At 42.8% G+C, this 27696-nt stretch overlaps 1 protein-coding gene and 1 long non-coding RNA gene across 2 annotated transcripts in view; one reads left to right on the forward strand and one right to left on the reverse strand.

Moving 5' to 3' along the window:
• The window catches only part of PGBD5 (piggyBac transposable element derived 5), a 94545-nt gene that overhangs the window by 58474 nt on the left and 8375 nt on the right, over positions 1–27696 (reverse strand). The gene's annotated exons all lie outside the window — the stretch shown is intronic.
• LOC128834147 (uncharacterized) lies at positions 1665–27418 on the forward strand. Its single transcript, XR_008444395.1, has 3 exons — positions 1665–1722; positions 9690–9765; positions 26671–27418. It is a non-coding gene; the product is annotated as an uncharacterized LOC128834147 (long non-coding RNA).

A 27696-nucleotide genomic window follows, 5' to 3' on the forward strand; every position in this document is an offset into this window, starting at 1 on the left:
CTTCACATATAGACAGACCCCCATCCTACAATCAGATTCAGTAGCACAAACTTTTGCACCTATGTAAAGCCCAGCTGAAGGATGCGGCCTTAATAGGCATCCTTTGGAAATCTAGTATGTATCCCATCAATTGTCATAGACAAATATACAGAAAGCTTAAACAGATATTGCAGACAATATTTCTTAATTTGGTGCATTCCACTTTTTTAAAAGCGCATGTTGCAATATATGGAAAATTCAAACCTTCTGCATCAAAATACAATTTCTCTCTTACCCTCACCACACACACACACACCTTTTTCAGATAAGGTACCACATGAAATCAGCTGCAGATGGCTGAAACAGCAACAATTTGCAGGACAAGTTGGCTTAATTTTATACTTTGCATGTGGAAGTAATGTCTTTCTCAAAGCCAATCAACAGGGCAATGGCTCCTTAATGGGGCGGGGGGAGGAGGGGCAGAATCAGACATGAAGACAGTGAGAAAGCAAAGGCAGAGAAAGCTACACTGGAGACCTGATTCAGGAGTAAATATGAGACCCTAGCCCTTATACACCTCTCTACCCTGATATAACGCTGTCCTCGGGAGGCAAAAAATCTTACCGCGTTATAGGTGAAACCGTGTTATATCGAACTTGCCTTGATCCGCCAGAGCACGCAGCCCCCCCCCCGGAGCACGGCTTTTACTGCGTTATATCCGAATTCGTGTTATATCGGGTCGCGTTATATCAGGGTAGAGGTGTACTATGTGCACTAAAGAGTGAGTTCTGGCTTTAATAATGCTTACTGCAGCTGCCTACCAAATAGTAAAAATAGTAAAGCATCCTAGGAGGCTTAGGAAAACAAATACAAAAAAGAAACAATTTAGGCCCTGATCTTACAAATGAGAATAGCAGACATGGTTCCCTGCATCTGCATGGAGCCCCACTCAGCATGTGCAGGTGCTTCACTGGGGCTCAGTACAGAACTGGGGCCTCAATGATCAGTCCCCCAGCACTGACAGGCAAATGACTTTCAGCAGATAATTCATTGGAATTTCACATTTTTTGTTGTTGAATAAATTACTATTTCTCTATTTACTTAGTTAAGAAGGCCAGGAAAGCAATCTGAGAGCATGAGCTTAGACTAGCCTAATGAATTTCATACATGCAAAATCACTATTTGACATCATTCCCCCAGTTATAATTACCTTCCCACCATTAATAACTCACCAACAGAGTTTATAGACTGAGAGCAAAAGATTTCATAAGGTACGTGTCACAGGGCACTTCTTCAGCTACCCGAAGTGTAAGCAGTGCTTACAAACACACCACATGCACCTTCAACCCTGTTTCAAACCAGGACAGGCCATAACATGGGTGTATAGCAGAAGAAGCCTTTCACAGACCTTCTTTCCTTCCCCTTTACTTCCTGTTCCTCCCATTAAAAAGCCTGTCATAACTATAAAGGAAAGGGTAAGAGCCCTCCTGGGTACCATACTATAATCCCTCCTGGCCAGAGACACCAAAATCCTTTTACCTGTAAAGGGTTAAGAAGCTCAGGTAACCTGGCTGACACCTGACCCAAAGGACCAATAAGGGGACAAGATACTTTAACATCTTGGGGGAGGCTTTTGTTTGTGCTCTTTGTTTTGGTGGTTGTTCGCTCTTGGGACTGAGAGGGACCAGACATCAATCCATGCTCTCCAAATCTTTCTGAACAAGTCTCTCATATTTCAAACTTGTAAGTAAACAGCCAGGCAAGGCACGTTAGTTTTATCTTTGTTTTCTCAACTTATAAATAAACCTTTTGCTAGAGTGTTTATCTTTGTTTACTGTAACTTTGAACCTAAGGTTAGAGGGGGTTACCCTGTAAAGTTATTTTCCATCCTGATTTTACAGAGATGATTTTTACCTTTCTTTCTTTAATTAAAAGCCTTCTTTTTAAAAACCTGATTGATTGATTTTTTCCTTGTTCTAAGATCCAAGGGGATTGATCTGGACTCACTAGGAATTGGTGGGGGGAAAGGGAAGGGAGGGGGGGAATGATTAATTCCTCCTTGTTCTAAGATCCAAGGGGATTGATCTGGACTCACTAGGAATTGGTGGGGGGAAAGGGAAGGGAGGGGGGGAATGATTAATTCCTCCTTGTTCTAAGATCCAAGGGGATTGATCTGGACTCACTAGGAATTGGTGGGGGGAAAGGGAAGGGAGGGGGGGAATGATTAATTCCTCCTTGTTCTAAGATCCAAGGGGATTGATCTGGACTCACTAGGAATTGGTGGGGGGAAAGGGAAGGGAGGGGGGGAATGATTAATTCCTCCTTGTTCTAAGATCCAAGGGGATTGATCTGGACTCACTAGGAATTGGTGGGGGGAAAGGGAAGGGAGGGGGGGAATGATTAATTCCTCCTTGTTCTAAGATCCAAGGGGATTGATCTGGACTCACTAGGAATTGGTGGGGGGAAAATGATTAATTCCTCCTTGTTTTAAGATCCAAAGGGTTTTGGATCAGTGTTCACCAGAGAATTGGTGGAAGAGTCTCTCAAGGCTACCCAGGGAAGGGATTTAGCACATTGGGAGTGGTGGCAGCAAAAAGCAGATCTAAGCTGCTAGAGAAGCTTAGAGGTTTTCATGCAGATCCCTACATCTGTACTCTAAAGTTCAGAGTGGGGAAGGAACCTTGACAAAGCCAATTACCTCAAAAACTGCCACCAAGTGTCAGTAATCCAATCCCACCAGTAACAGGTTGATTGATTCCAAGTAAGCCTGCATCCTTCTCTGGGCTCCAGCAACTTCAGTGACCAGGGTGTTACAACTAGCACCCTGTCACAGTATATTGCTAGGCACTGATAGGATCCCAAACCCTCTCCACCTCTGAAGCTTAAATAACTTTTCATCCATTATGCTGGTGTTTGACAGAAGACCGTGTGATTTGTAAAGACAAGAACAAATCCCTATTTGGGCTCTTACATAATAGGTTTCATGTTCTCATATAGCACAGAAACAAACTTTGAAATGTCAGAATTTCCTGTGGAACAGAAATTCAGTTTTCCAACCCACCCTGTTCTGTGTACTTTGGGAGGAGTTCACATGAGTCCATTCATCCATTTGTAACTCTTACATTATCAGGTAATGGGAAATTTAATTTGCGTGACTATAGATTATAAACACTAAAGAGGGTTTATTTCTTCTGCTGCATTTCACTCTACTGTATTTCAGAGGTTTCTCCCATTCTCTCGAGACTAAGCAGCAGGGTGTCCAAATCGGTTTGGTTTTTAGACATGGAGCCAGATCCTCAGCTGGCATAAATTCATGTAGTTCTATTGAACTGGTAAAACTTCCCCTGGAAATTCTTATTTTATATCCTTGCAGTTCCCATCCTGCCCTGCCACAATATACTTTTGGTTTTAAGTTTGTTTCAAACTACTTAGTGAAATATGACTTGACTGCATCTGCTAAAACTCCAAAAGTAAATGGCTCTCTGACACAATGCTTCCATTCCGCATCTGTAATGGCATCATAAAGAACTGTTCAGAGCATATTCCAGTGAATTGCCCCCCTTCGCCCCAGCATTAAACCTGATTGTTTCCTTTGTAGCGCTAGCAATAAAGTGATCCATACATGGCATCCTGAGTACTACCCATAAAAAGAATTTAGAGCTGGTTATTGTGGGTTAAAGCTGAATGCAAAACTGCATGTTTAGATTCTCTAGCTCCCCCTGAAAGATAACATTGCACGAAGGTATGGACAGCATTGGTTCAGTTCTAAAGATGGCTACATTTCAGCCTCTTACCTCTACAGCAAAATGAAATAATCTAGGATGTGTTAGATTAAATGACTTACTACAATGAATTCTGGTTCTTTGCCAGATATTAGGACCTGATTCTCTTCTCACTTATGGCAGTATAAAATAGGGGAGAGATAGCTCAGTGGTTTGAGCCTTGGCCTGCTAAACCCAGGGTTGTGACTTTAATCCTTGAGGGGGCCATTTAGGGAAGAATCTGTCTGGGGATTGGTCCTGGTTTGCACAGGGGGTTGGACTAGATGACCTCCTAAGGTCCCTTCCAACCCTGATATTCTAGGATTCTACTGAAGTCTAAACTGTAAACCTGGCATAGGTAAGTGGAGAATCAGACCCCTACTATGTAGCTCACAAGGCTAATTTTTCTCTTTACTGAATGTGTGTGTGAGCCCTATTTAATCCCACAGGTAATGGTAAAAGCAACTTCCCCAACTCACCATTGAGCCTCCACGCTGCCCATTCCTTGCCTGGCCTCACTAAGACCTAGACTTAGAACGCCAGCTCCCTTCAGATGGCCAACAAATATCCATCTATGGTCTGCTGCTGCACCCAATGAAGTCAATGGGAACAAGACTGGGCTGCTGAGGGTAATAGCTTTGGCTCTCAGTCAAAAGGTTGTCATAGGTTGTGTGTTAAGCTATATGCCACCAAATGGTCTTAGCATGAGGGATGGGGATAAAGGTGCTCTGTGGCAGTCTTTCATATAACTATTTTCTTTTGTGGATTTAAGCCAGAACCTAAACATTTAATTAAATATATTTCCTTGTGTTTACCATTTTAAAAACAAACAAAACCTTCATGCTGTGACCAGTGAGTTGGAAGGAACAAAAAGCCCACAGCTGATAACGCTGATGTCTTTAATTATATGTATAGCTTATTTCTAGTGGGAGAGCTGCCAATCAATATTATCAGCACCCAAACAGGATCTATCCTCCCACCACCTATGCACAAGGATTTATGGGTAACATTATACAAACAAAGCTTAAGGAAGCACGGCTGACATTAAAACCAATACTATGTGTGTCAGCTTACATCTTATACTGTACTTTGTGCATTTATCAATCATTTGGATACAGGACTAGGAAAATATACTCCTTGTCAACTAAGCTTCAGCTTTATTTTTTAACTGATGTTCCATTTCACCTTTTTGTACTGCTGCATTTTTTTTTATTAACACCCCACTGCACTCCAATATCAGGACACATCTGCTGCATCTGGCAGTCCAGCGGACATACCGTAATCTATCTGAATGTACCTAACAGGTTAGGGGCAACTTTCGAAAGGTTAACTTCATACAGTAGCTCTACTACTGCTTTCAACAGACCATAAACAAAGCTGTTCCACAGCTGCACCTACAGCCTGATGTGTGTAGGTTTATGTGGCATAAATCTTCAAAGCAGCACAGAGGTATTTATAGCAGCGTCACTCCCATTACGATTAAGGGGACTCACAGCTAAATCCCCAGCATATACTGCTTTGGATTGGAAATATCCCCTTATGGGAAGGATCTAATCTGTGAGCACTTACTGACATGAAGTACCTACAGGCTTGTTATTCCTGGGAAAAATATGAACCAAGAAGCAATATATTCAATTCTACAGCTCATCATTCACCAGAATCATTACAAACCTGTCACTTACTAATACTCTGTAACTATTAAAGAATCCACCCAATCAGCCATTCCCAGCTCATTATTAGGACCCTGCTTACAAAGGAGAGTTATGTGTGAAGAAGGGAAATGGCACACTGTTTTCCATGCCATGGACCAGGACATTTAATTTGTCATTCATAAATAAAAGTCAATGAGGGAGTGACCCATGTAATGAGATGCTGAAAGCTTTGAGGTTAACGCCTACATTTACATGCAAAACACACGTGCCACAGGACCTATTGCTGTGAGTTAATCTCATGAGGGAATTGCATGGGGCTTTGTTCACAAATTGATTTTTAAAAAACTCAATGCAAATCACCTGGAGTAAAATCAATTGAAAATCCAGACAGCTCAGCAGTGTTTTAACTAGAACTGGGGTTTCTATCTTTTTAAGCAACAATACTAGTTAGCCAGACTTAGGGCTTGTCTACACTACAAAATTAATTTGACTTCAGTTAGGTTGACCTACAGCCACTGTAGTAATTAAGTTGGCTATTGGTGTCCACACTACCTTCCTTCTGCCGTCGTGCACGTCCTCATCAGGAGCTCTTGCACGGTCTGAAGTGCGGCACTGACAGCTGGAGTGTGGGGGTACTGACAGCTGCGCGGGGCTCACAGCTTCCAGACCTGGGGTGACAGCCTTAGCTGTGAGCCCAGCATGGAGCTCAGTTTCACAGTAGGGAGCCCACCAGCAGTGAAATTGACATTGTGTGTTTCAAAGCTGCTATTGTCTCTGCTGGGGGCTTACAGCTGGAGTTGTGAAACTGACAAGAATGTCAATTTCACTGCAGGTAGGTTCCTGTGCTGTGAAATTTGAGCTCAGCTCACAGCTCAGGTTGTCACCCCAGGGCAGGTGGGCTCCAGCAATGAGCCCCAGTGCCTGGCTGACAGCTACGAGGGGGAACACTGCTGTGAGCCTGGCATTCAAACTGTCAGCGTCAGGGCAAGTGGGGCCCAGCTGTGAGCCCAGCACCCAGCTGACGGGGAAGGAGGGAGGAAGGGAAGGTGAGCTGTCAGCCCCATTCAGGACTGACAGCCAACAGCCAATGTAAGTAACGCAGTGTTTACACCAGACACTGTGTCGCCCTATCTACACTGACATAAGTGCTGTGCCTCTCATGGAGATGGAGTTATTACAGCAGTGTAGCGGGCCACTTACTTTGGCAGAAGCAGCATTGTAGTGTAGACAGTGACATAATTAGGTTGACATAAGCTGCCTTACGTCAACCTAACTCTGTAGTGTAGACCAAGCCTCAGATCTCCAAAGTACCTGTCAGCGCTCCCTTTCAATTTTACATGCTCTGATGTGGGGTGGGATGTGAGACTTTCACAATAGCGAGAGACAGATTTGGAGCAGTGCAAGCACCATCATGTGTTAGAACTAGATGAGGACCTGAATCAAAAGCTCAGTTCCAAACATCCCCCAAACACTGGATTTTGCTACTGTGTAGTAAAACTGAGGAAATTCCAAACCTGGCACAGAAATCAGAGGATGAAGCTTCTCTTGGAACTTGAAGGTTGCCTACGGGGGGGGGGAGGGCGGAGACATTATAGGGCTCTCTCTTCTCTTGAGAGCTCATAAGTATAAAATACATTCACCCAATGCTTGAACCTCTGGCATCCTCAGCTGACGACTGAACCATCTCTGCTGTGAGCCTCTCAAACTAGTTTAAGGTCATGAGATTTTCTGTAGTTCTAAATCCATGATTTTTCCTACAGGGGAATCAAGTCAAAGATATTTGTCTAGCTAAAGAGAAGCGTGTGTGCGCGCTCTCTGTTAGGGAAAGAAAAGTAATCATCTCTGCAATCAGATAAACGAACCCCACAATGGAGATGAAAGGGTTAAGGAGCAGCTCTTGGCCCAGGTAACCCCACCCTGTTGCACCTGCAAAGCCTGCTCTATGTACTCTGTTTCAGAGTAGCAGCCGTGTTAGTCTATATCCGCAAAAAGAACAGGAGTACTTGTGGCACCTTAGAGGCTAACAAATTTATTAGAGCATAAGCTTTCGTGGACTACAGCATCCGAAGAAGTGGGCTGTAGTTCATGAAAGCTTATGCTCCAATAAATTTGTTAGGCTCTAAGGTGCCACAAGTACTCCTGTTCTTTTTATGTACTCTGTGAACGTGTGCGTATTCTCCCTGTCCCTGCTCCTTTTCTCCTCCCCAATCTCTAGATGCATTTTTCATTGGGTACGCTCTCTGCTGTATTTTTGCCCTATTCTTCCCATTGGATTTTCTACCTCTCTGTTGCTTTTCCCATTCTCTCTTTCACAGAACACAAACCCAGCCATGTGGGTTGTTTGAACTTCTGAACTCACAATCCTGGAGTGGTCAAACAGGTTTGCCAATCCCTCCTATATACCATGCATGTAAACATTCTTAATCCTTTTACCACATGGAATGCACAGTGAGTCCTGCACAGCTGACTGCTTAGTCTTTCCACTAAGTCTGCTAAATGCTAAATTAATCATTCCTCAATAAGAAGAAACAGCCTTTCTTCAATGATTTTTTTAAATGTACAAGAGGTGCAATTATCAGTGCAGAGGCACTGCTGCACCCAGTGAGCTGCAGCCTACACTTTTGGCATGCACATGGTAAATCCATGGCGAAGTGTGCATGTTTACCGCAGTCACATTCCTGGGGGGAGGCTTTTTGGGAGTTGCAATTGCACAGAGAGTGGAAAACACAAATCATTGTCAAACCATAGGGTGAAGACAGAGCCGTGTCTAGAAATAGCATCCGATTCTCTCAGCAACAGAACACCACCTCTGCAACCTCTTTCCAGTGACTGCGTGCAGGAGGCATAACTGATCAGCACCTGTCATGGCGCTTCTGTCAAGAGTCTGCGGCTGCACTGCAAAGCTGTCACAGGGCCATCAGAGAGGGGGCTGGGCCATGGCGACAAGCTCATGAGGAGTGGAAATCTTACAGTACCCTCAATGACCTCTCTTATGAGGGATGGCTTGTCATTTTAGACCCACCATCCGCTCCCTCCCACCCAATTTCAATTATGCTACATTGCTGAGATTGGAAAAGGAAATCATGTCACTCACAAAACATGCAGTTTATGCAACAGCAAGAAACATCCCCTTGAATGTTTGACTACAGTGCTGGTGAAGGGCTCAGGACTGACAATTCTGGAGTGCCAAGAAGCACAGGATAGGCAGCACCAGGGCAAGTTTCGCCACGCTGCCCTGCCGACATGTCCCAACTCGGCCTCAGACAGATCATGTCAACTGAGATTCAAATTCCATGTCCAGTCAATGTTTTCCTTCTCTGCGTAGACTGCCAACACGGTGACCAAGTAAGGCCCCAAACCCACATTGTTTGAAGCTCCCTACGCTCCTTTTGGATTCACAATAGCAGAAACAGCAATGTCCAGCAGCTTGTAAAAGAAGGAAGCAATACACATCCCTCATTATGAGTGTTGTAGTAGTTACAGAAATAACGTATGTACCAAAGCAGTGGCTCTCAACCTTTCCAGACTACTGTACCCCTTTCAGGAGTCTGATTTGTCTTGTGTACCCCCAAATTACCCCTCACTTAAAAACTACTTGCTTACACACACACAAAAAAAAAACCACACAGACAAATGTCACAGCATGCTGTTACTGAAAAACTGCTTCCTTCCATATATTTATAAAATAAATCAATTGGAATATAAATATTGTACTTACATTTCAATGTATAGTATACAGAGCAGTATAAACAAATCCTTGTCTGTGAAATGTTAGTTTGTACTGACTTGGCTAGTGCTTTTTATGTAACCTGTTGTAAAACTAGGGAAATATCTAGGTGAGCTGAGTACCCCCTGGAAGACCTCCGAGTACCCCCAGGGGTATGTGTACTCCTGGCTGAGAACTACTGTACTAGAGATTTCCAAGCGCTTCATGAAATAGGCACATTAAAATGAGAGATTTGAGGGAACTCCTTAAAGTGCTTAATTCAGTGACCATCTCCCAGTAGGAAGGAGAGAGGGCATTTAAGAGGCTTAAGGCAGTAGAGCCAAGAGCATGGCACACATCTTTTTTGCCCCTATAAACACGCTGAAACCCAAAGCTTCATTTCCTTTGGCCTGTGAGGGTAAGATGGCATGTGTTGTATCAGCAGTTAGACACATTTAGATTAGTAAGTCTTTTATTGTAAAATATTCAGAGTGGAAATTCCATGTGTTTGGACAGTGCCTAGCACAAAAGGGAACCCTGATCCTTAGTGAGGCTAGTAATTAATAGTAATTTCCTTCTCTATACCCACAGGTGTAGGGCATCTGCAGATGGAAACATGTGTGACAGAAGGTCAGCACTTACTGGCTGCATCTTTCTCTTACAACTGGTAAGTATCCATTGTGTTTTTTCCAGTTTTCCCTTTGTTATTACTCAGGAGAGGACACACTTACACAGATATACTTTTCATCTTTACTAGGGATGCACCCAAACTGAACCTCTAGATCTGAATTCTGCAGAAATTCACCTCTTGATTCACACCTGAACTTTATAACTGGTGTCTGTCTCTCTATTGAGTTGAGTTAAACTTTGGAGAAATTTGGATTAAAATTTCGTGACTTGGACTCCATCTCTCAAAATTATATAAGGGTCAGGGACAACATTAATGGAATGTTAAGATGAAATTTTTAATTACACAAAAATATTGAAATTTCAGATTCAAGGTTCTGAATCTGGTATTCACAGCAAAAATACTGATTTGAATGTCCTGAACTTTTGTGAAAGTAAAATGTTCACCTTAATCATGAAAATGGTGTGGTGGCGTTTGTTTTTTTAATTGTATTTACAGTTTGGGTGTCTTAAGGGAAAATTTTTAAGATTTCTTCTTTGTTAAGGCTTGTTTACAATCTCAGGCTATACTTTAGAAAAGCATATTTACTCAGCGTGAAGTAAATATCCTGGAAGTTTTAGGTTTAGGAGATATTACACCATGCAAATTCTGATCACCACCTAGAAAGCAAGCAATGTCTTTCTCTTGGGTGGTGAATGAAATCAGCTGATGCTTTCTTTGGAACTGCCTGAACAGCAATGAATGCAAATATGCAGAGCAGGGGACTGGGAGTTTGAGCCACTGGTGGTATTTTACTCTGCTACTGACTTCCTGCATGAGTGGAGGCAAGTCCCATTTTCATCAGGGTTTCAGTTTATCCTTTTCCCAAATGAATGATAATAGGATTTGCCTCTTTCTTCCTCTTTTAGTCATCCACCTTCCTCACTTTTCTCTTCTTCTACTGCCTGGTTCTTATCCACTCCCAGACTTGTCTTCCCTAGATTTTTCGATTCCTTGCTTTCTCATCCCCTCTATTCTCTATCCCCTTTCTCCCTTCCCCAACACTGCATTTTGCAAAGGCTGCCACACCTTCTTGGAAGCCTCCATTCTCTAGTAAGCATCATCCCCTTAAGTGTTATTTGAGTGATGGGGAGTACAGGCAACTTACCCTTCTACTAGTAAGAGTCAATTAATCTTGAAACTGCTGCTTCCATGGTTCTTGCTTTGAATCAAATGTTTACTCTCAGATAAATGGATGGTAAACCCAATTTGTGCTAAGTGACTAACATCCAGTGACCAGTCGGAGAAAGGCTCTCCTGTGCAAACCACAGGGAATATGGACTTAGGTGCCTAAATACCCTTGAAGACTAGAGCCTAACTCCCATTGACTCAACGGAAGTTTAGGCAACTAAAAACCTTCGAGGATCTAGGCCCTAGATCTCATCTCTGATCTTTGTTTACAGCAGCTCAAAAACAATGCAAGGTACCAACTCCCCCTTATGTCCACAATATGAGAGAGTGTGTGTGCGCGCGCCTACTTAAATATGCCAGTTTTCTGAAGATTGGGGGTTTGTGTCAAACAACCAGCAGAAAGATACACACACAACACACAAAGCAGAAGAAGTCATGAACTGCCTGTGGCTGAGCTCCATAATTGAAAGAGAAAACAAATTAGGAAATATCCCCATTATTTTCTGTTTCAAAGTCTACATTATACTGCATGGTAAGATAAAAGGTTTCACCCCTCTCTGCTTTTCCCACAATGGAGTATACAGCCGACTGTACCACAAGTAAACCAACTGCACTCCACATACAATACTAAAGAAGACATTAGTTATGAAATATTTAATGTAATTTTGATGGCTTTAAAAAAAAAAACATAGTAGGAGCTACTTGTGGAAGTGGATGAGGGGAAAAAAAAATGTATGTGTTTCAGTAGTTTAGTCCAATAAAACATCCTATGACAGAGGAGTGACAACTGATGTTGATAAACTGCAGATCTCAATTGAGTTTTGTCCAGTCTTTTGAATTTTGGTTTTTAGTGCCACTTAAAAGAATAGTATCAGGAGGTAGCTGTGTTAGTCTGTAGCCAGAAAAACAACAAGGAGTCCAGTGGCACCTTAAAGACTAACAAATTTATTTGGGCACAAGCTTTCGTGGGTAAAAAAACCTCACTTCTTCGGCCTCCTTGTTGTTTTTACTTAAAAGAATGATTTTCTCATCTGCAAGATTATTTTCTCTGCTACATCTTCACTCTGTCTTAGAGCATCAAACTCATTTTAGAATTTTTCCCATTTAAAACAAACAGCTTAGGTTTATGTAAGCAGGTGAATTATTACTCCCACGGTGTAAAAAAGTTCCTTTCCTTGTTACCAGCATATATGAACTACTGTAGATCTTCTCAGAATTTTAGAACAAACGATGGTGAACGCCCCTTCCACCCTCTCAATGTGACACTTCCTTCATCAAGTCAGTTCCCATCTATCAGAGAAGTCCAAGGTCTCAAATGCCTGTCCCCTGGAAGTAACAGCAGAATATGTTGTTGCTGTTCCAGCAAGGATAATGGAGATGCGGTGCCCCCTTGGTTCCCAGTGATGAATCCTTGCTTTTCCCCCCTCGGAGCTGCCTTTCCTTTTTTTGAAGTGGTTTTAAATATCTTTTGATCATAGAATTGAAAGTAGCCAGAGACCCAAGCTTCCCTACCCTTGTTAAACTTCCCCCAGCTCAAGTCAATGTGTGCAGGAATAGCCTGGCAGGGAAGTCATGGTAAATCAATATAAAAGAATACAAAGCTTCACAGGGACTGTCCTGCTTTTATGCCTGGTGGAACTAGCCCGCTAACCCTCTTCTTATAGGATAGCTGAGATTTGTGTCTTTGTGCCTTCCCCTCCTTTCTTTCAGTTGCTTAGTGGAATGTTCACAAAGAAATTTCCTGGTTAAACAACAGTTCTCTAACTTCCTGCCAATGATTTTTTTTTTAAATTGGATAATAGTCAACAAAAATAAAAAGTAAGTGCCTCACCTCAATGCCAACAGCTTGTTCACACATCTTGGATGTGGTTCCCTCCTTGTTAATAGGTAGCATTTCCCATGTCACACCAACAATGGTTTACATGTATCCTTTCAGGTCTGAATACCCCTGCTCCCATGATGTTTAGTGGGAAGTGACAACATTGCGCTCCTGGGCAGGACCAACGCCATGGTCTTCGCAGTCTGGTATCAGCCAGTCCCAAATTTAAGAAACTAGAATATTTCCAGGGTGGGGTCAGGGAGATGCACTCTTCCCTGCGGTTCTTATGACATGCTTTATCACATCAGTGCATCTTGTTTACTCATCTCAAGCTTAAGTAATCCATTATCTCTCAGTCATGTTCTTCAGCAAGCATGAATTTTCTCTACAGATTTTCCTTACAGCTGTAGATCTTGAAATATCAACTTCTCCATTTGTACCCCCACCTTCTACTGAAAGGTGTTACTTTACACCTTTAAAAAATATCAAAGGTGATGCCTATAAAAATGCAAATATTAGAACTGGGACAATAACCCAAACAGATGTCCATGAGTATTTCACTTAAATTTGTGCTGGTCAAGCCTGTGCCCCTTCCATATTCAGTTTCCATGAACATTTTACTCACACAAATGCATAAGGAGAGAGACAGTGATGGCTCCTACATCTCAGGAGTTTGGTGACTGTGGGTATGTCTACACTGCAGCTGGGAGGTGTAATTTCCAGCTTATGTAGATTTACATGTGCTAGCTTTGATTGAACCAGCGTGCTAAAAAGAGCAGTGTAGCCACAATGGCTCAGGCTAGCCACCTGAGTACATGCCTAGGATCTTGAGGCAAGTCTACATTACCACTTACATCAATCTAACTTACGTCACTCAAGGGTGTTAAAAAGACACCTCCCTGAGCGACGCAAGTTACAGCAACCTAAGCACTGTCCACACTGCCTCTTGCAGAGGTGGAGTAATCATGCTGACGGGAGAGCGCTCTCCTGTCAGCATTGAGCGTCTTCACCAGACGTGCTACAGCAGTACAGCTGCATCGGTTCAGCTCCGCTGATGTCGTGCTTCTACTGTAGACCTCCCCTTGGACAAGACTGTACTCAGTCAGTCTGAGCCACTGCAGCTACATTATTTTTAGCTGTGATTTGAGCTAATGCATTGTCATGTGTAAGATGGTCTCCACAAGCTGGAAATCACATCCCCTGGCTGCAGTGTAGACATATCCTGGAAGTGGAGCCCGGGGATGTCTGCATTTGTGTTTGCACACTTATGGTTGACTTTTCAACTAAACATAGTACACAAATTGGAGAGACAGGGCTTGCTTAAAATTTCAAACCAGACAGTGGGCAAAAATAGAATGTGGTTTATCCTGGTTTTTACATCTCATGACATTTTTTGGTCCTACACAGGATTTTTGAACACAAGGGGTTGGCAATACCGAGTGAGTCATTTTGCAATTCTATGTTTTGCTTCAGTAAGAAGCTTTCAGCGTGATTGTTCCCAGAAACAGACGTGGATTGAGCAAGAACTTCCCCTCCTTGACAAAATGGATCTGTTTTCCTTTGTGATTATTAGTTTGGCCTGACATGTTTACTTTAATTGTCTTTCCAGTTTTGATTGATTCATGCTGATTAGCAGGAAACTCCAAAATACATGCACGGGAGCCTAAGTTCAATTTCTTCTTCAGTATTTTTTTTTCCCCTTTTCTCTTGAGTAATGGATTAATCTCCCTTGATATCACATTTCCAGGCATCGTTAGCAGTAATAATAGCATCACTTACACTCTCATGTATTTCTATTTCATTTGCTTAAAAGGACACCATCAACTTAGAAAAAAATATCACATCTGCCTGAACTTTTTTTTTTTTAAACCTGCTATTGTTGCAAATAACCTCTTAGAGAAAAAAAAAATCCTGTTTTTTTTTTTGAGAGAGGAAGGACAAACTCATGGCTAAGATTCTGATGTACTACTCAGGAGATCCAGGTTAAATTGTTGGCAATGCCACAGACCTCCTTCTGACCTTGGGCAAGTCACTTAAGCCCTGATCCAGTAAAGCACATGCTTAACTTTAAGCACGTGAATGGGACTACTTGTACCCTAAAATTAAGCACCTACTTGAATGCTTTGCTGGATTGGGGCCTATGTCTCTGTGCCTATAAAGTGGGGATGCTAATCGTACTTCCCTACCTCACAGTGTTGAGGATAAACTCTTTACTTTTTACAAGGCACTCAGACCTAGAGTGATGAGATCATAAGAACCCAAACTGTCTCATTTTGTTCACTATGCGCATTAGACAGCACTTGGTTTATAATCATTTTCACTGTTTCTCTTGTGTAGTAGTCAGTTTCTTTTTTTGTTTGGGTGGGTTTTTTCCATAAAGAAACAGGGAAGAGAAAAGCATTTTAAATACTAGAATGTGATCGTAAAACCACAAAGCCTGTCAGGGGATTTAATGGCAGCTGCTGACTAGATTTACCAGTTCAAGATTCACACCACAGAATCCCACTATCAGGGTCAGCTAGACCAGGAGAAGCACAGCTTGAACTGTTTCCTGCTGGAGTACAGAGTAAGGCAGGGCCCAATTCACTGTTACTCGGCACCTTGTGTAGCAAGTTACACCAGTGCACAGTGAAGGAAAGTGGGTGTAAAACACTAGTAGCTGGTAGCTTTTCACACCTGCTTTCCACCGGTGTAAGTGACTACACAAGATGCAGAGTGACAGAATCAACCAGCTCCACAAGTGAAGGAGAAAGAAAGGAAAGTAACAAACACCAGCACTGCTTGGAGAAATACTGGTGCTCACTTATTTTTGCTCCCCTCTTCCTCTCTCAGGGACTATAATTTTATGACTCTGAAGGAGGTTGTGTAGAGCAGGTCAGGGGGAAAAAGCCAGAAAGAAAAGTAAGAGTGACTAGAAGACCCAGCCCGAAGAGATGAGTACTACTCAGAAATCATGGTCCAAATTCTTGGCTTAGTCATCTTAATTACACGTAATTGGTTTCTCTGTAGGCTGGGTATCCTCTTTCACTTGTCTTCCCTCTCTTCTGTAGCCCCAGGATTTTTTTTTTATTTTTATTTTTAATGATCTTTCTACCTCTGCAGAGACATTTGGGATAGGATTATCCATACAACTCAAATTTAGATGCTGATTAAATACTTCTTTGTATCCCTACATATTTTTTTAAAAACCCGTTCACGACTCACCCAGCACCAGATCAAAGGTGCATGATAAAGTGCATTTATCATATGGGCATCTCCTCCACATATGTGGTAATTTCTCTTATTTAAGAATCAGTGTGTGAAACAAGCATTTGTGTGAAACAAAAATTCACAGTCTCTGCCCCAAAGACCTTACAGTCTAAATAAGACAGACAGAGAAGAGACAGGATGTACAGGGAAGACCATAGGAATTAAAGATTAGGATAATTTTATATCTAATTTTACATAAAAAAAGTGTTAAAAGAGGATTGCAATCTTAATAAAGTCAGGCACTCAAAAGTTTGGAAATGCCAGAATTAAGGTCACAATTTGGCCTCCTTGAGTATATGCATTATGATACAGTCTGTAATTACATACTACTTTTTCCTCCTCTACACTGCCTGGGCCCAGCAGAGAAGTCACTGAGAGCACAGGAGAGACTGGCTCCCCGCTCTCAGTTCAGGTGCCCAGAGCTTCATTGCAGAGCACGCCCTGCTCAGCCCCAGGCTGGAACATGCCCAGTGCAGAATATTCAGGGTATTTAGCTGATAAAATCCAAGCAGTCTTTACAGAGCAGGTGTGAGCTGCAATTTTTCAGTGGCTTATAACTTGGCCAAAACAAATGGGTGGATTTTCACAAGGACAGCAAAAGGCACATCCCTAACAAAAAGGCCACTCCCCAGCCAAATTTAAAGCCTTTGCACCAAAGCATGGGGGAGGGGAGCTAGTGCTTTTCAAAGAAAAAGGTCACCACTATTTTCATATGGACAAAACAATGTCTTTTTCCCTACCCTCATTCTCGGAAATGGCTGAATTGTTTTAGCTGAAATATAAAAAGCCCAAACAAAAAACCCCAACCCTGAGGCAGACATCTGACATGGAAAATTTCAGCCCAAACAGTTAAAGTATAAGAAAAGTTATAAGCAACTGAAAGTAGGGTATTATAATGGGAAGTGTCAGGCAACGTTAACAGGTACTGCTATCACCCCCCCAATAGAAGTTATATTAGTAAGTATAAAATATAAGCATTCATCTGGAAGCAAGTCTGGAGCATTCTAAGAAGCTAAGTGCTATTAGACAACAAACTAAATACCGTAGCACAGTCAGACAGTATAGGAAAAAGTCATAGCACTGATTAAAAGAAGACAGTGGATACAGATAACTTTGAAGTAAAGGTTAGTACAATTTTGGTGTTCTTGCTTCATGCCCCATTCCAGATCAAAAATGTTGTGCTTAGGAGTTTTTCCTTCACCAGCCAGTCTCAACATAAAAGAAATGGATTCCTGTCTTTGTCTTTTTTATCTTAGGAAAAAATGATGTATTAGAGCAATTGGTGATCCACTGCTTGAAGTCAGCCCATTTCAGGTCAATATCCAACTGTCTCCCTTTGTACCAATCTTTCAAAAAGGTAGATGTGGGAAAAAAGAGCTATCAATAAGTCAAAAGGCACGTTCAGTCTGTATCCCACAATTTCAATATATATACCCACAAAATGCTATCAGATCCTTCCCCTTAATGTAGGTGACTACATTCAGATGTCTAAAAGGAACTTTTTATTGTTAAACTAAGATTTCTTTCATTGATTAAAAAGGCACACAGTCTGGTCCTTAAAAAAATACTAATGGAGAATTCAGTGCTGGTCCAGTCTAGGCAGCAGCACTAGCAGCTTCAAGGATTTATTTCATATTCATTATTTATATGCCTAAAAATCCCTCATTGCCTGCTACTGGTTTCATGACACAAAAATGCTTTATTGCACACTATTTTGGACTCACAGTCTGTCCTCAAAAGCAAACTGCTCTATCAGGTTAGTGGATACAAAGTTCAAAAATCAGTGAAATGGTTTGCATCTTCCTCTCCAGAGGTTTGTGAGTAGTCTGCTTTCCCTATGCAACTCTGGAAATGCCTATCTTCCCCCATACCCCACCACCACTTTCACACCACTTCACTGGTTCATTTTGGAGCCACCATTCTTTTGGAAGAGCCTCTCAGCAATTGTCATGAGAGGTGAAATTCACTAGCATGGGGCCTATGCATCACTTAAGCCCTATTTTGGAGGCTTACGTGGGTCTAAAGAGTATGGTGGCCAGTCCCCTAAGCAGTCATAAAATGCTGAGTCAGGGCCCCCAAAGTCTTGATATTGGCTTAAAAATCATGAAATAAAAATTAGATTTGGGCTGCTTTTTATTTGTACTCTGATTTGAGAATGTAGGGTGCCCATGGGTCATTTTCAAACATTTATCTGAAAACATGAAGGCTAAAAGCTTACTGTTTTTAAATGAAAACTGGGATTCTGATGTAATCACTTGAATCTGAGCACTGGGGCATTAAGAAAAAACCCCACCTAAATTTTCACAAGACTTGTGATAAAAATTGCAAGAGTTGACAACAGTAAGGGGCACATAAGCCTTATACTGGCCCTCTATACAAGGGAATTTTGCCCTAATGGAATAGAAAGACATCTACTTTGAGGTCAGACCAGATAAGAGCAATCTCTTCCAGCCTTGTAATCTACAAATCTACTGAGCATTTAAGAGAGACACTTTCCAGAGGCTGCGCACATGACTTCTTCGCTGTTCCCAATCCAGGGGAGCAAAAGTTATATAGACTGAATAGCATGGTACAGCAAACACTACAGTCTGGAATCACACTGCTTCTCCAATGCTTGCATTTTACCTTAAAATGCAGAATCTGTGTACTACATTTAGAAAATGCAGCAGTACAGATACAGCCACGATCCCAGATCTGAACCCACCAAAAAGGCAGAGTAAAAAATCCAAACCGGGATCTGAATCTTGCAAATGAGCCTTTACCAGTTTAATGAACCAAACTAAAACCTCAAGTTAGCAGCCATGAGCCCTGAGGCGTTTCCAATCTGAATGCTGTGGCTTCAGCCCGCCTCTAAATGCAACACAGAGGAAGAGTCTGTTAGGGGAGCAGAACAGAGAAATAAATAGAAGGCTTGGCTATGCAACCAGTACTTTTAGAGATACCAGGCCAGACCTTCTGATGGTGTAAATCTGGGTAGCTCCATTGATTTCAAAAAGCAATAAAGACCAATATAATAACAATGACACAAAATCCCTTTGGGACACTCTCACCACAGAATGTATCTGTTATATAAAATGTTCTTGCATTGGTGTCTGTTACATTGGGGGTCTGTGGAGCATTTTGGTCCACAGAGACACTTTTGTCATAGTTATTATTTCTTCTGCAGTAATGCACTGAGGCCTCATTGTGCTAAGCTCTGTACACACAATGAAGAGATTACAGTCTAAATATCTGGTGAAAGGCAACAGGCGGATACAAACAGAAATGGGAAGCACAAGCTACCAGAAACACAGTAACACTATTTCCTGCTAATTATAGGCCACTACATAATTCTTTTAGGGTATCTACTTTTCTCAACTCCTCCCCTGCAAAAAAACAAAAACACCAATACTTTGCAATAGCAGCTTCATGCCTTTCTTTGTCAAGTATTTCTCGAATATAAATTCAGCCATGGTCAGTTTGCGGATGTCGCCCACACTGAAAAGGCAGCAAACGCATGAGAAGACAGGATGAAACCACAAAGCAAGCTGAAGGGATTTTAGCAATGCAGGCATCAGGAGCGGCCTACAGGCAGGGAAAGCAAATAGACAGCACAGATGGCAATCTAACCAAGCAGCAACACCATGTAATTTTTCCATCTTCATAGAATATCAGGGTTGGAAGGGACCTCAGGAGGTCATCTAGTCCAACCCCCTGCTCAAAGCAGGACCAATCCCCAGATTTTTGCCCTAGATGGCCCTCTCAAGGATTGAACTCACAACCCTAGGTTTAGCAGGCCAATGCTCAAACCACTGAGCTATCCCTCCTTTCAATGCTGTCTTCTCTGATGCAAGCAAGAACAATTGCTGCTGCACAGGTGGTGTGTCATCAGTGTGGGAAGGATTAGTAGTTCTTTTCAAGCAACTGACAATGCTTAAAAGTTTGAGAATCCCGGTCTTAGATTGTTACTAAAGCTACGATTATGTCATAGAGGTCATGGAATCCATGATTTCCAGAGACCTCCATGACATTTTCCACTTCGGCCCCAAGGCAGTGGGGCTGGAGCTCCCAGCTGGCAGCCCTGCAGCCCCCAGCTGCTGGGCAGCAGGGGGACCCCACAACTCCCAGCCCCTGCTGGGGGTAGGAGTCACCCAGAGCTCCCAGGCACTGGGCGTGGCGGGGGGGGGGGGGGAAACCACTCCAGCAGCTGCCTAGCTGCAGCGGGCTGTGGGGGAAACCTCCGACCTCTCCGCTGCCATGCGGGGACCCTGCAACTCCCAGCCACCACAGGTGGCAGGGGGAACCCCGGAGCCCCAGCAGCTGTGGGTGCAGGACCCTCCTCCCTCCCCATTTTGTTGGGGATATTTTTAATATAAGTCAGGGACAGGTCATGGGCTTCCATGATTTTTTGTTTAATGCCTGTGACCTGTCCCTGACTTATACTAAAAATACCCGTGACAAAATCTTAGCCTTAATTATTACTAAAGATGACACCAGACAGCGAGTCGGTTCCCAGTGATGTAGAAATAAGCTGGAGCAGATTTTGTCTTGGAAGAGGGTCATTCCTTATTACTCTCATGCATACCCATCTACTGTCAGATGGAGAAAGCAGGATGTGGCTCACTCTAGAGCCTGTCATCACTGCTGTTCCAGTTAGCCAGGGGGAATCATGAGAGAGCTTTGAGAGAGACCTTCTTTCTCCCTTTACAGCCTAAAAGGAAGAACTTAAATCATGTGCAAGTTCGCACCATCAGTGTTGCTACTGGTCACTATCTCTTCCTCAATAACCCCAACTCAGGGGAGTAAGGCACAGGGAATGAGAAGGCAGATCCCAAATGCATACAGCCCCAAGGCATTGCATTTGTTGCTTCCCAAAGGATAAGATTTGTTATACCTTGATCTTGCAAATAAGACAAATAGGTATATGTGTAGAAATCAACCATGCTACTGAATTAATGGAGAACTTGGGTTTGTTTGGTTTTCTTTAGTGAGCCTATCAAGTGACAAACAGTCCAGCAACCCAGAAACAACTGGGAGACGTGGCAACAACACTGAAAGTTTGATTTGGGATTTATCCAAAACCATACAACATATTCAACAGTATTGGGTCTGAAACCCCGCTGGTTTTCCAGGCTCAGCTCATCTGAATCTTTTGTTTTGATTCAACATAAAAATAATTCTATTGATAATGGCCCTGCAGAACTTAATTTCAAGCCTTAAGGAACAGCATCCTTCCTTCTGGAGCAGTTTAGATGTCTTCTCTTTCAGCCCTAGTGAACTGTGTGTTATACTGAGGAAACTGAATATGCAAAAAAACAAACAAACAAAAACCATACCACATTGTCACTGGGAAAGGGTTCTGAGCCTGGGAAAGTAAAATTAGACAAGCCAAATAAGATTACTAATTTATGTAGTCTGGCATCCTGGTTCTAGCAGTGGCCAGTATGTAACAGCAGAAGGAAGTGATCCGGCTTCTGATCCCCACATTCCCCAATGCATCTAGCCATTTACACAAAGGTATACATGGAAAAAGTGGTGCATCTGGAATCACCATTACAGAAAGTCAGTTTATACCGACATAAGACTTGATTATCTCATCTAGGGCCTAACTCAGCAAGGCCTTAAGTATGTGGGTAACTATCTGCATCTGAAAAGTTCCATTTACATCAGTAAAAAGAACAGGAGTACTTGTGGCACCTTAGAGACTAACAAATTTATTAGAGCATAAGCTTTCGTGGACTACAGCCCACTTTAGTCCACGAAAGCTTATGCTCTAATAAATTTGTTAGTCTCTAAGGTGCCACAAGTACTCCTGTTCTTTTTGCGGATACAGACTAACACGGCTGCTACTCTGAAACCTGTCATTTACATCAGTGGGACTAATAACATTCTCAAAGCGCCACAGATGCTTTAAGTGTCTTGCTGAACGTGGGCCCTAGTTTGCACAGCTACAAGAGTTGTTCGTGGTCAGAAAGTTAGCCAGCACTTTTAAAAAATACAATAGTAGTATTTGATTTGACTTTCTGCAACAGTGACTTTCCACAGGTAAACTCTAAAAGAGCTTCATAAATGTATGAGTGGGATAATTTTACAGGTTTGCTTCCAGTGACAGGGGGCTGTGCTCAGTGACTCAAGAGGTACCTTCTGACCCTACAACTTATGTTCCTAAAGCTAATGCTTCAGCCAGTCACGTTTAGGGGTTAGGAAGGATTCCCACTCCTGCTCCTAGTGTACTTTGTTCCAGCCACATTCCTTTCTTTGAAACAGAGATGGCTACGACTGCAGATGGAACACAAGAGAGGGACAGCCAGTCCTCAGAGGCAATACACAAAAGTCTCTTTCAAATGCTTGGCTGCTATGTCTTGCTCACATGCTCAGAGTTATACTGACTGTCATTTTCTCAGGCAGGAAGGAATTTTTGCCCCGGGTCAGATTGGCAGAAACCTAGCAGGTTTTTTTCCCCCGTCTTCCTGTGCAGCACAAAGTGCGGGTTGCTTACTAGGATCATCTGAGTACACCTCACTAAAACAATTCCGTGCAATTGAAGGGGCCCCAGACATTGGTGCATCACAGTCCCTCCTATTGTTTGTCTGTGGCACATAATAATTAAAGCCCCATTAGGGCTGTAACACTTCTGCCTAATGCAGGTTATTGTGCACAGTAAAGGGTGGGGGTTAGCAGCCTGTGATATGCAGGATGTCAGACTAGATGATCAGGTGATCCCTTTTGGCCCTTAACTCTCTCTGAAAGACAAATCAGTATTTTAAATTTGTCTTTCTTTAATTTAATCTACTTGGTATCCATCTGCCTCTGTGCCCTATGCAATAGAGATCAATCCCTCTTACAACAGCCAGCTGTTAAGTCCTGTCTGCTTTTGCTTCACAAGAAACATCATAACATAATAATCTTTTATACCAAATCTTCCTGTTCAATGCGTAACTTTTTTTTTTTTCCAAGTAAGGCCATATACAGTATTCTTTGCTTCAACATCTCTGGTGTATTCCTGTCTGACATGATTTTCCATCCTCACAGAGTGCCTCAGTGAACTTACAGAGCTTATACAGTCCCCTTCTGCAGTACAAACAGTCTAAAAGGCTGAAAGAATTCACTTTCCCTAACTGAGATCCAGGGCCGTCCTTCCCATACGCAAACCACGCAGCTGCATAGGGCACCAGGCCCTACGCAGCTGTGTGCTGCTCCAGTGGCCAGCCCGATCCCCTGAGCCAGCTGTGCCCGCCAGGAAAGCTGCCCCCACCCCTGCTCTGTCCCTCCTCTTCCTACCCCTGCTCCGCCCCAGCCCCGCCCTCACTCCATCACTTTCCCTGAGCTACGTCCCGGGGACTGCAGCAGGGGTCAGGCCCAACCCCACACTCACAGGGCAGCGGGAAGTGGAGCAACTCAGCCCCAGCCCGCTCCGCTGGCTCCCAACCACACCACTGGTGAGTGCTGGGGGGCTGTTCCCCTCTGCCCCCCCAAGTCCCAAGGCTGGGAGCCAGGGGAGCAGAGCCGAGCGGGCTGGGGCCAGGTCACTCCACTTCCCGCCGCCCCGTGAGTGCAGGGTCAGGCCTGCCCTGCAATCACCGGGCAGCAGGAAGTTGAGCAACCTGGCCCCAACCCACTCCATTTTGTCGGCTCATTAGGGTGACCAGATGTCCCGATTTTATAGGGACTGTCCTGATATTTGGGGCTCTTATATAGGCTCCTATTATCCCCCACCCCATCCCGATTTTTCACACTTGGGATGCAGTTTCCACCCTGCCCACCAAGCCTGCTCCTGCCCCCCATAGACCTTGGGTGCACACACACCCCCTGCGGAGGCCTGGGGATACCAGCCCCCGCTCAGGGGGGGACTGCATAGGACACCGCAATGTCTCAGGACGGCCCTGCTGAGATCGCATTTTCTATCTTGTCAGGAACTCTCCTGCTGTGCCTCCACATTAAGAGTATTGCACATTGACTAGGAATTGTGCAAGTCCTCTTCTGCTTGGCCTGAAAACATGAAGTGTGTCTGAGAGGTTCTTTACATGAGTGAAGATCAACTCCATAGTGCACTACTCATCCCTCCAGTTCTAGGCTAGAGTCATCTCCTGCTCCTTCTCTGATTTTCAAACCACAGCAACTTCTATGCTTGTCTTCAGGGTATAGCCTGTACAAGCAATTCCTAGGTCACAGGGTTGCCCAAAGTATGCATGGCTGCTCTCTCCCCACTCCTCACCCTGTAGCTATGAACTGATCAGCTACGGCTTTTTATTACTGGTGAATGAAAGCAATTTCTATTCAACTATCAAATAAGATACAGGAATGAACATAGTTTTGCTAAATTAAGTCAATACAAATCATGTGAAATTCTATGCCACATCTGAGGAAGGAGATGTGGAAAGCCAGGAGTTGGAAGAATGCTTTAATTAATACACTATTAACATGTGCCTGCAGTTTTCCTGGTCTTCTCCTTAGGAAGCTGGCAGAGACACCACTACTGTCACAAGATATGCTAAGCAGCCACCTTAAGCTTGTTCCCCTCCCACCCACACAGAAGATCAAACTGTATAACCAGGCAGGTCATGTTGGGTGAGGGGAGAGAAAGTGGAGCTTACACCCTGTCCTTTAAGAAATATGAAATGGGAATGATAGATTTGTCTTGGCAAGGATGCTCTCCCTGAGAAGAATGCCATGCCACAAGAAAGTAAAATGACAGATGAATGGGACAACTATTATTTGACTTGTCCTTGCACCTACCTTTGGAGCACAGCTGTTCTCTATTTTAATGTGTTCTGCTTTGACAATACTAAAAGAGGAACAAGTTAACCACAGAAGAAATAGAATATAAGAGTACAATGGAATGTCTATTAGTTGGCTTTGATGCCCTGTGCCAAGGGTCCCGAACAATATTTCAGCAATCACCACATACTCACTGGTTTCTGAATGCAGGAAGGACAGACATTACAATAGGTCTTCTCGGGGAATCCGGTTATACCCATTCTTAACATTCCTTTGAAGTGTGCTTCACACTTCTCTACTGGGGAATCCATATTTGTGCAGGATTCATTGTGTTCCTACTGAATTTGGTGAGATGTTGAGCATGGAAGGAAAAGTTTCAACTGAGTGAAGCCTCCAGCTTTTCAATTTTGTGCCACCTAGGCAAGTACTTTCTGTGAGCTAAGTCTATACAGACTAACTAAGCTAATCAGTGATTAGTATCCTCATTAGTCTTGGCAGAGAGCTGAATGCATATGGAAAGACCACCCTCTCACACCACCAGGTGGTCCCTATAGTTCAAGTTTGAGGCACATTGACAGGGCATTGCTGTTTCTCACTGTTCCTGTAGTGTTCAGAGAGAGGAGGTACTTCCCAGAGCTGCTCACCCACTACCTTTAAATGACCACCTCCTTTTGAAGTGAATGAGGTGGGGGAGGGGGGGGATCATTTGGTCACATGCAAGAGATCAGTCTGGGATAAACATGCTTCTCCTATGCAAAAGGCTACAGATATATTGTGAAGAAGAGTCCTTAATCTGCAGTGTTTACTGACTTTTGTGTATTAAATACGCTTGTCATTTTAAGAGCAGAAAATATGGTTCTTCTACCCAGTTTAAGTAATGAGCATTTTGCTGCTGAACTGGAACATGAATAATGCAAAGTGGGAGAAGGGAAAAGAGTTAAATTGCATTACATTTTAAGATCAGCAAGGTTGTCTTGCACTGAAATCAACACTATTAGCAATGATGGATGGAGAGAAATCTGCTTTAGGCCCAATAAAACCTTCAGAAGCACATCTTTGGATTTCATAAGATCTAGAAGATACTGAACCTTTGCTAAATAAAGCTGTGGATTATGCTAAACATAAAATCTTGTAGATCATCCTATAGACATTTCCTCTGATATCTCAACAGATGCATTCACCATCATTCTGCAATTCTGAGTCCTATTACTGTATTATTTATTATATAACACACACACCCAGGAAAATATTGAAGAGAATTTATCCAAAAGTGAATGCAAAATTATTTCCTATCAATATTCTACACTCTGAAATAATTTTAGGGTTCATAAGTCAAATAGGCCAATTTCTCTGATGGCATAAATAGGAAAAACACCATTGAAGTCAGGGGAGTTGCACCCACATTCACAAGCAGAGAGCTATTTGGGCCACATTCTACAGCAGAATCTGGCACAGATGAATACGTGATGCTCAAATATTTTTCCACCTCCTGCAGTGTATCTTTCCTGCTATTCTTGTACTGGACCTTTCTTTAGTGACTTTGCCTCACCCAGAATTCCAGATTCTTTCCAAGATTCAGACCAAAATTTCCCTCCTTATTACAAGTCTCTATGGATATGCTGCATCCTACCTCGAGGGCTTTCTCTCTACTCTCACCCTGCTCCCTCTAGCACTGGCTTCTTCTGCCTTTCCATGTGATCTCACGATCTCTGACTCTCCTCCTTTCTGCACAGTCTTCCTGTATCTCTCTGCTTAGCAAAGATTCTATTCTTTGAAATCTCAAATAAAAACCCTTTTCTTTTCTCCTTCAGCTATGTCCCATCATCCCCCCTTCAGTTACTATTTAACTCCTGTAAAACACATTGGAATACAGGATGTATGAATGACTCCATACTAACTAAATATGTTGTATTATGAGGTTCACTGGAAACGAGATGGAGGGAGCTAAACACATTTTTCTTATTCTTATTTCAAAGGAGCCAAATTCATTTTCTTTATTTGTATAACAGCAGTGCCAAGAGGAACCAATGAAGACTGAAGCCCTATTGTACAAGGCACTATGCAACATAAGAAGAGACAGCCCCCACCTTGAAAAACTTACCATCTTGTAACCTTCATCCATCCAACTGGAAGTAGGTTCATTAACCATCTACACAGATGCATCTCTCCCTCTCCTCAGCTAAGCCAACTTCAGCAAACATTCTTCAGTAAAGTTAAGAATGGGGAAACTAAGTTTAATGATAGCATAATCAAGGAGACAGATGGGACGTCTCAGATGTGCATAGTCAGCATTTATATTCTGCTCTGAATAATTTAATTTGAGAAGTGGACACGGCCCAATGTAATATATTTACAATGGGGTAAAGCTGCTTTAATGCACACCTATAAATAATCCTTTTCATAGTTGGTTTGTTTTTTGCTGCCCTTCGGTGAACTAGCAGAAAAAGTGAAATGAGAATTCTTTAAAGTAAAATCTCTAATGCTCACCAGCGTGTTTTTTCAGCAGTGAGCTGCAGATGCAACTAATATTTAACTGGCTAGCTCCCAAAAGATGTGGCCAGTTCACTGCATTAATCAAAAGCTATCCTTTGCTTCCTGACATGCATATTTAGAGTGTGCTATGCTGCTGCATGAAGTCCTGATTCTCATCTACCCAGCAAAAGTGATCTTCTGCATACAGGGGTCAAGTCACATCTGACAAGCACTTTGTGATAAATGAATGTTTCCTATAATCTGGCTTTTAGAAAATGTTTTCCCCCACCATAAATGTAGGTTTAAGAAGACTATTTAAAGTTTGTTTAAATCTCTTCAAGGTCATTAGAAAAGCCTGAGTCAACATGACTGCTCCCTAGTAGTTCTCTCTTCTACTTGAATGTGTTCTCCAAAGATTGTAGAGCATAACACACATTAGAAAAGTGCCTTCAAAAGCAAAAGTCCAAGCAAAACCAGAATTGTGCACTATAAACCATACTTTGTGTGTGTGTCTACTGAAAGTAGGGGGGGTGTCAATCTACATTTTCAATAGGGAAAATCTC

This window comes from Malaclemys terrapin, chromosome 3, assembly GCF_027887155.1.
Source record: "Malaclemys terrapin pileata isolate rMalTer1 chromosome 3, rMalTer1.hap1, whole genome shotgun sequence".
In the NCBI taxonomy this organism is placed as follows: domain Eukaryota; kingdom Metazoa; phylum Chordata; order Testudines; family Emydidae; genus Malaclemys; species Malaclemys terrapin.